The sequence below is a fragment of the Lepisosteus oculatus genome, unplaced genomic scaffold (assembly GCF_040954835.1).
Source record: "Lepisosteus oculatus isolate fLepOcu1 unplaced genomic scaffold, fLepOcu1.hap2 HAP2_SCAFFOLD_41, whole genome shotgun sequence".
NCBI classification, from domain to species: Eukaryota; Metazoa; Chordata; class Actinopteri; order Semionotiformes; family Lepisosteidae; genus Lepisosteus; species Lepisosteus oculatus.
Window position 1 is genome coordinate 315753 of NW_027167945.1, and position 7928 is coordinate 323680.

The following is a 7928-nucleotide window of genomic DNA, read 5'->3' on the forward strand; positions in this document are numbered from 1 at the left end:
ATTTCGAACAAGTAGTAAGGGATTTATTGTTTTCTTGGGAAGCCCACAAAACAGAGCATTATAATCATATCCACATCAATGTGAGCAATGGAGAAGTCAAATCAACGTGTCTAAATATCATCTAGTTCTATCCCAGGGAAGAGGGCTGTTGCCTACACAGACGACAAGACACAAAACGCTCAACTGTGCAAAACACGCATAAGGACATCAGTCAGGAGAAACAAGGTAAAGTGTTTTTTCTTCTTCACCATGGTCATGTAGTTTCACTCCAAGCACTGTCATATGAAATAACTGTGGAAACGACCTCCCCAACATTTTGGGTTGTTGCATTTTGCTTCAATTAATTTTAACCTTTTCTTTTAGACATTAAGAGGAAGGACACATTCACCCTTGGTAGAGATTCAGTTGTTCTATGAGATGTCAAGGTGAGAATTAACCACTTCAGGGATAAGTCAATCCACATAACTGAAAAAGGGGCAATGAACAGGATATGGGGATTTTGCTAGTTATAAAGTACAATAATCATCATTACATGATCTAAGACTACTGAAGTATAAGCTGTGTCCCTGACTGATTAATTAGCAAATTCATCTTTGTAGAGTGCAGCTACTATCTATTCAGTGGCATTTCCTTAAAACAATTGTATTCCCACATTCTGAATATGGAGTGAGATCATGTAGAGAATGTTGGACTTGTAATAACTAATTGAAGGATAATAATAATCAACGAAAGTGCTTAAAAGTATCAACAAATGCCTTCAAAGTACTTGACACGTACTTTGCTTTCAAAAGTGAAACATAATTAATGCTTACGTAAGATTTCTCTTGACTTCTCAGGAGTATACTAACTCCAAGGACAAGTAACATCACAAACCATTATTTAAGTGCTGATGTTGGAGCTGCAATACTACTACCAAGACAAAAAATGATACAGGTAACACTGCTTTCAGATTTCTAAGAATTGCTAAAATACTATGTTTACAGAGCATTCAGAGTTGAGAATATGACAAGTTCCTACCATCTCAAACACTGCCAATCTAGAACAAAAAGAAAGTACTTGAACGCCTGCAGTAATGGAACACAAACCAGAACATATCAGTGCATGACAAGGAAATGTAGTCACAAAATGATTCTACCCTTTCAAGTCCCAAAAAGGACCGAGGAACTTACCGGAGGCGATACCTGGATTTCAAACAGAGTACAATGTAGCCACTGTAGGGGAGAAGATCACAGAGAGCTCTTCTCAGATTGCTCAGAGTCAGCCCCAGCACCCTGTCCTGACTGAAGCAGACAAAGTGGTCAAACAGGTAGGTAGAAATGAGTAAGGAACAGAGAGTATGGTTATTCTTGCATTGTTTTGTTCGTCTGTCAAAGAAAAGAGTGCTTCTGACTTTTGTCAATGTTCATCTTTATTTTAGGAGAAGAACAAACGGTGGTATCACACTTTGCTCAAGTGTATGATACCATGTGTGTACAGCAGACATCACCAAAGGAACAGGAGACACCTGAGTAGAGAACAAGAATATGAAAAGACTGATGAAAAAAAGCACCAGGAGAAATCCATTGAATATGCACAATCTCGTACAGTATTTCAATGAAAAGTTTCAGTGTTGTTTTTAGTGTCGTCGTATTGCATACATTTAAAACAATGTGTCTTGTTTAATGAACAATTTCATTTACTTTAGTAAAAAGTGTTGTTTACTGTAGTCCTAGCATGGATGCAATTGTTAGAAAAAACTTGAATGAAAAACTGAATGTTTCATACAATATGGGTTTGTGTTAACCCACACACCTAAGTGAAATGTTTGATTACGTTTACAAGACATAACACATAGTTCAGTTGAGTGTGAAAGGGAACAACAGAGAAAGTCACAAACAAAACATTTGTGAAGGACTTGATGACTGTTTTTTCTTTAGAAATGACAAAAAATAAAGAATTTTTCAACAAGATGTCTTTCTATAGCGAGTTTCATTTGAGATAGTCTTTTCTTAGAAGTGCAAGAGTGGTATTCCCTACAACGTATTCCCCAATTTGATCATTCTCAGAAATTAGGAGACGGAAACCACACCTACTGTAATATTAGACCTTGTAACAAGGCAACTAGGTTTCAATGGCTTAAAAGGTGCAGAAAGAGGCTCATGTATAATGACCTCCAGTGTCCCACAGGTTTCCCAAATCATTTCTTAGAGTATGGAAAAAGAGGAAATAAAGTGTCTACAGAAAGCGTATACCCCCTTGAACTTTGTTCAGTTTGTTGCGCCAGTGCCAGAGTTTCATGCAATTAAATGAGGACCTCTTTCTCACACCACATATGTTATACTTTCAAAGGGAAAAAAGGAAATATTACAATTGTATACATTTTCACCCACATGTTAATATTTGGTAGAAGCCCTTTTCACAGCAATTTCAGCTGTGAGTCTGTTGGTAATGGGCTCCACCACCTCTGCACCAACAAGATTTGATAATATTTGAGAATTTCAGAAGTCTGTCTGGTTTAGCTGAAGAATCAGCTAAGGTAAGTTTCAGGAAGAGCATCTGATTTCTTTCAATAAAGCAGAACAGAGAAAAAACACACAATACAAAATCATGAGAATTTGTATCCATATGACACTTTGACTCGAATACTTTTATCAGACCTACACAGAGTATATACTGTACACACTTTTTCAGTCCAGGTTTATACATTTGGATCTGCCATTTGTAGGTGTTTTTGTGTCTTAGCTCAACACTGTGAAACCTGTAGTTACAAACATGGAGGATGAAGACATGAAGACATATATTGTACCTCTGACCGGCCTACCTTCCAAGAGGTGAAAGATGAAACTTTTCCTTTATCGTCAACTCAGTGAATGTCTTTAAACTTTCGAAAACTGTAACAAAGAATAAGTTAAAAAACTTATTTTCATTGGACCCACAGAAAAGTCAAAGTTGTCCATAGAAATGCCCGTCTAAATCAGAAATCTACAGCACAAAGGCAGTGGCCTTTCGGGACATAAAAATGAAATCAGACTTTACTCAGACGAATTGCCCTTGGTCACGGACATCTTGCTATCAGTCACTACAAAGATGTTTTCTCTCGTGCCATGGCTTGCCTGACTTGCTTCTTCTGCCGGATGGCTTCTGGTCGCTGGTCAGGATCGACAGCCAGCATGTCCTGGAGCAGTGTCCTTAGCTCAGTGCTTATGGCTCTATTTACTTTCAGGGGGATGTGGAACTGCAGCCAGGGGTTCTCATGCAGGGCCTCTCCAACAGGCCCTGACAGACATATGCTCCTGTATCGGAAACACACTTTAGTTCAATTCTAAAATATTTCTCATAGGACTGAAGGAACCTTTGCCTGTTAAGAGTTAACAATTAGGTCCTCAAGAACTGTTTTACGGTTTTCTACACTCCTGGCTGGCCAAGGTCTCTTTAAGGTCTCTTAAGTGGAGGTGTAACTCATGTATCCTACATGTGATTTAGCAACATGAAAGGGAATAGCTTCTTATCGGATTATGGTCTTGGTTAACTGCCTAAGGCTGACCTAAGTGCCTAACTTTCTGACTTTCTTTATACCTTATATGTTAAGAAGCTTCTTCTGACCAATCAGAAATGTATGCTTTATGTATGAACATTTTGCTCATCAAAGTGAGTGAGAGACAAGGTTAACACAAAATAGCCACGGCAGTAAATGACAGCATATTTTTGGGTTCTTAAATGGTCTCTACCTGGCACACCTGCAGTGCAAACTGACACACACTGTTTAGAGAAACAGCTACTCTATTACTAATATTATTGAAACATTTCTTATTCTATGGAACAAAAACAAACAGTAAAACTAAAACACAGATCTCTTAGCTTCCTATTTCATGAACCAGATGACTGAATGACCAAGCCTAACTAGTAGCCAGAACCCGTTAACCCTCCGTAACACAAACTTTAACCACACGACAGGAACTCTTTCAAACTGAGTGAAAATCATAAATGGATCCATAACTTTACATCAATTTACTATGTTGTGCCAATACCTGCATTTACATTTAGAACGAATGATGTCATAGAACCAGCATCACACCAGTTCCAGGTGTCTCCAAGGAGACAACAGAACTTCAGTTGTGTTTGCTAAAATACACACTTTGAAACATACTGTAACACTTAGTTAACATGTATGGTTTAGTTGAAGAATCGGCTAAGGTAAGTTTCAGGGTTTAATGGTGGGATGGCACCTGTGCTTTTTTCCCCCAACCGCTAGAATATGATTCGCACCAAACCCAAAAGAAATACTGCACAGTTCAGGAACTTCATCAACCTAGCAACTGTAAAATAAGCTTACAAACAACTGAATTGAAATGCCAAAAAGTTCAGAGAAAGGCACAAACTATGTTTACTTGGGGTTTACAAAATTAAAGCTAACTAAAACTGTAATGATAAACAATCATGCTGCCAATGGACAGAGAAATATCATGTTTTTTGAATAATGTATTATTTGTTACATAGGAACCCAGTATAAGGGAATCCCTTGCGATCCTGTCTGCAGAGATAAAGGTAAGTATTGTTTTCTCTTTAGCTCTGTCACTCCAAGAAATATAATGAACATAAATATATTTGCCAATCTTTTCATAGTAATCCAAACAACTCTGCGTGTATCTGACATTTGTAATATTTATCTACCGCAGTATAACTCTTCTGGCAAGGCGATTGGTATTGTACCTTGAAAGAAAACTGATTGGAAATGTCATGTACTCTATGGTTTCTATTGATGTCAAGTGGCAAATGTTGACTGGTGATGTTATGTGAATCTTAGGAAATGGTCATTTTTCAATCAAGTCTATGTTTCTCAGAATTTGAGACAGAGAGGTCAATCTCTGCAATCCGAGCTGAGGGCATTTCTTGGAATGGAAAGGTAAGAGCAACGTGTTCTTTGATATTCTCTTAAGACTCTTCGCCAGATTTTACGATGAAAAATGTAAATAATAATAACAAACATTATTTTATTAGAATCTTTGTCCTAACCAAAAATGTAACAAAGTATAATACTAATATTAAAAATAATAATAATAAACTTTATCTATAGAGCACCTTTCATACAAATAGTGCTTTGGTGCTTTAAAAACCAAGCGTAAAAATAAAATATTAAAATTGAGAGATATACTTTCAGTTGTAAAGGAAAATACAGCAATACAGTAAAGCAACATACATGTCAATTAAATAAATAAAAATTAGGAAAGTCGTAATAAAATAAGAACAATTAAAGAGAACTAAAAAAAGAAACAGAAATAGAAAGAACAAAGAACCACTTTAACGAAAAGCAACATTTTCAAATGTTTTTTAAAACAATATACTGAGCTTGACTGCCTAATAAAAAGTGGAAGTGAGTTTCATAATTTGGAAGCATAAAAACAAAAAGCAGCCTCTCCACTCTTTCTGCATTTCACATGTGGTATTTGCAGTAGGCCAGTATGTGCAGATCTCAGGTCACGTATAGGAACATATGAAGACAGACATTCAGTAAGGTACAGACGTGCTAGGTCGCTTAAAGCTTTAAAAACAAGTAAAAGAACTTTCAAATTTATCCTAGATAATACAGGTGACCAGTGAAGTTTTTTCAAAACAGGAATGATATTCTCTTTCTTGTATTTGTTAGGATCTGTGCTACTGCATTTCGAACAAGTAGTAAGGGATTTATTGTTTTCTTGGGAAGCCCACAAAACAGAGCATTATAATCATATCCACATCAATGTGAGCAATGGAGAAGTCAAATTAACGTGTCTAAATATCATCTAGTTCTATCCCAGGGAAGAGGGCTGTTGCCTACACAGACGACAAGACACAAAACGCTCAACTGTGCAAAACACGCATAAGGACATCAGTCAGGAGGAACAAGGTAAAGTGTTTTTTCTTCTTCACCATGGTCATGTAGTTTCACTCCAAGCACTGTCATATGAAATAACTGTGGAAACGACCTCCCCAACATTTTGGGTTGTTGCATTTTGCTTCAATGAATTTTAACCTTTTCTTTTAGACATTAAGAGGAAGGACACATTCACCCTTGGTAGAGATTCAGTTGTTCTATGAGATGTCAAGGTGAGAATTAACCACTTCAGGGATAAGTCAATCCACATAACTGAAAAAGGGGCAATGAACAGGATATGGGGATTTTGCTAGTTATAAAGTACAATAATCATCATTACATGATCTAAGACTACTGAAGTATAAGCTGTGTCCCTGACTGATTAATTAGCAAATTCATCTTTGTAGAGTGCAGCTACTATCTATTCAGTGGCATTTCCTTAAAACAATTGTATTCCCACATTCTGAATATGGAGTGAGATCATGTAGAGAATGTTGGACTTGTAATAACTAATTGAAGGATAATAATAATCAACGAAAGTGCTTAAAAGTATCAACAAATGCCTTCAAAGTACTTGACACGTACTTTGCTTTCAAAAGTGAAACATAATTAATGCTTACGTAAGATTTCTCTTGACTTCTCAGGAGTATACTAACTCCAAGGACAAGTAACATCACAAACCATTATTTAAGTGCTGATGTTGGAGCTGCAATACTACTACCAAGACAAAAAATGATACAGGTAACACTGCTTTCAGATTTCTAAGAATTGCTAAAATACTATGTTTACAGAGCATTCAGAGTTGAGAATATGACAAGTTCCTACCATCTCAAACACTGCCAATCTAGAACAAAAAGAAAGTACTTGAACGCCTGCAGTAATCGAACACAAACCAGAACATATCAGTGCATGACAAGGAAATGTAGTCACAAAATGATTCTACCCTTTCAAGTCCCAAAAAGGACCGAGGAACTTACCGGAGGCGATACCTGGATTTCAAACAGAGTACAATGTAGCCACTGTAGGGGAGAAGATCACAGAGAGCTCTTCTCAGATTGCTCAGAGTCAGCCCCAGCACCCTGTCCTGACTGAAGCAGACAAAGTGGTCAAACAGGTAGGTAGAAATGAGTAAGGAACAGAGAGTATGGTTATTCTTGCATTGTTTTGTTCGTCTGTCAAAGAAAAGAGTGCTTCTGACTTTTGTCAATGTTCATCTTTATTTTAGGAGAAGAACAAACGGTGGTATCACACTTTGCTCAAGTGTATGATACCATGTGTGTACAGCAGACATCACCAAAGGAACAGGAGACACCTGAGTAGAGAACAAGAATATGAAAAGACTGATGAAAAAAGCACCAGGAGAAATCCATTGAATATGCACAATCTCGTCCAGTATTTCAATGAAAAGTTTCAGTGTTGTTTGTAGTGTCGTCGTATTGCATACATTTAAAACAATGTGTCTTGTTTAATGAACAATTTCATTTACTTTAGTAAAAAGTGTTGTTTACTGTAGTCCTAGCATGGATGCAATTGTTAGAAAAAACGTGAATGAAAAACTGAATGTTTCATATAATATGGGTTTGTGTTAACCCACACACCTAAGTGAAATGTTTGATTACGTTTACAAGACATAACACATAGTTCAGTTGAGTGTGAAAGGGAACAACAGAGAAAGTCACAAACAAAACATTTGTGAAGGACTTGATGAATGTTTTTTCTTTAGAAATGACAAAAAATAAAGATTCTTTCAACAAGATGTCTTTCTATAGCGAGTTTCATTTGAGATAGTCTTTTCTTAGAAGTGCAAGAGTGGTATTCCCTACAACTTATTCCCCAATTTGATCATTCTCAGAAATTAGGAGACGGAAACCACACCTACTGTAATATTAGACCTTGTAACAAGGCAACTAGGTTTCAATGGCTTAAAAGGTGCAGAAAGAGGCTCATGTATAATGACCTCCAGTGTCCCACAGGTTTCCCAAATCATTTCTTAGAGTATGGAAAAAGAGGAAATAAAGTGTCTACAGAAAGCGTATACCCCCTTGAACATTGTTCAGTTTGTTGCGCCAGTGCCAGAGTTTCATGCAATTAAATGAGG

The 7928-nt window shown here is 36.9% G+C and overlaps 2 long non-coding RNA genes across 3 annotated transcripts; both read left to right on the plus strand.

The window, feature by feature from the left end:
• Positions 1 to 361: 361 nt before the first annotated feature.
• LOC138229130 (uncharacterized) lies at positions 362 to 1643 on the plus strand. Of its 2 annotated transcripts, XR_011185610.1 has the most exons (4): positions 362 to 425; positions 837 to 933; positions 1155 to 1306; positions 1418 to 1643. It is a non-coding gene; the product is annotated as an uncharacterized lncRNA (long non-coding RNA). The 2 variants fall into 2 exon arrangements; XR_011185611.1 differs by lacking the exon at positions 1155 to 1306.
• A 4356-nt stretch (positions 1644 to 5999) lies between these two features.
• On the plus strand, positions 6000 to 7213 carry LOC138229127 (uncharacterized). Its single transcript, XR_011185608.1, has 4 exons — positions 6000 to 6063; positions 6475 to 6571; positions 6793 to 6944; positions 7056 to 7213. It is a non-coding gene; the product is annotated as an uncharacterized lncRNA (long non-coding RNA).
• Positions 7214 to 7928: the final 715 nt, after the last annotated feature.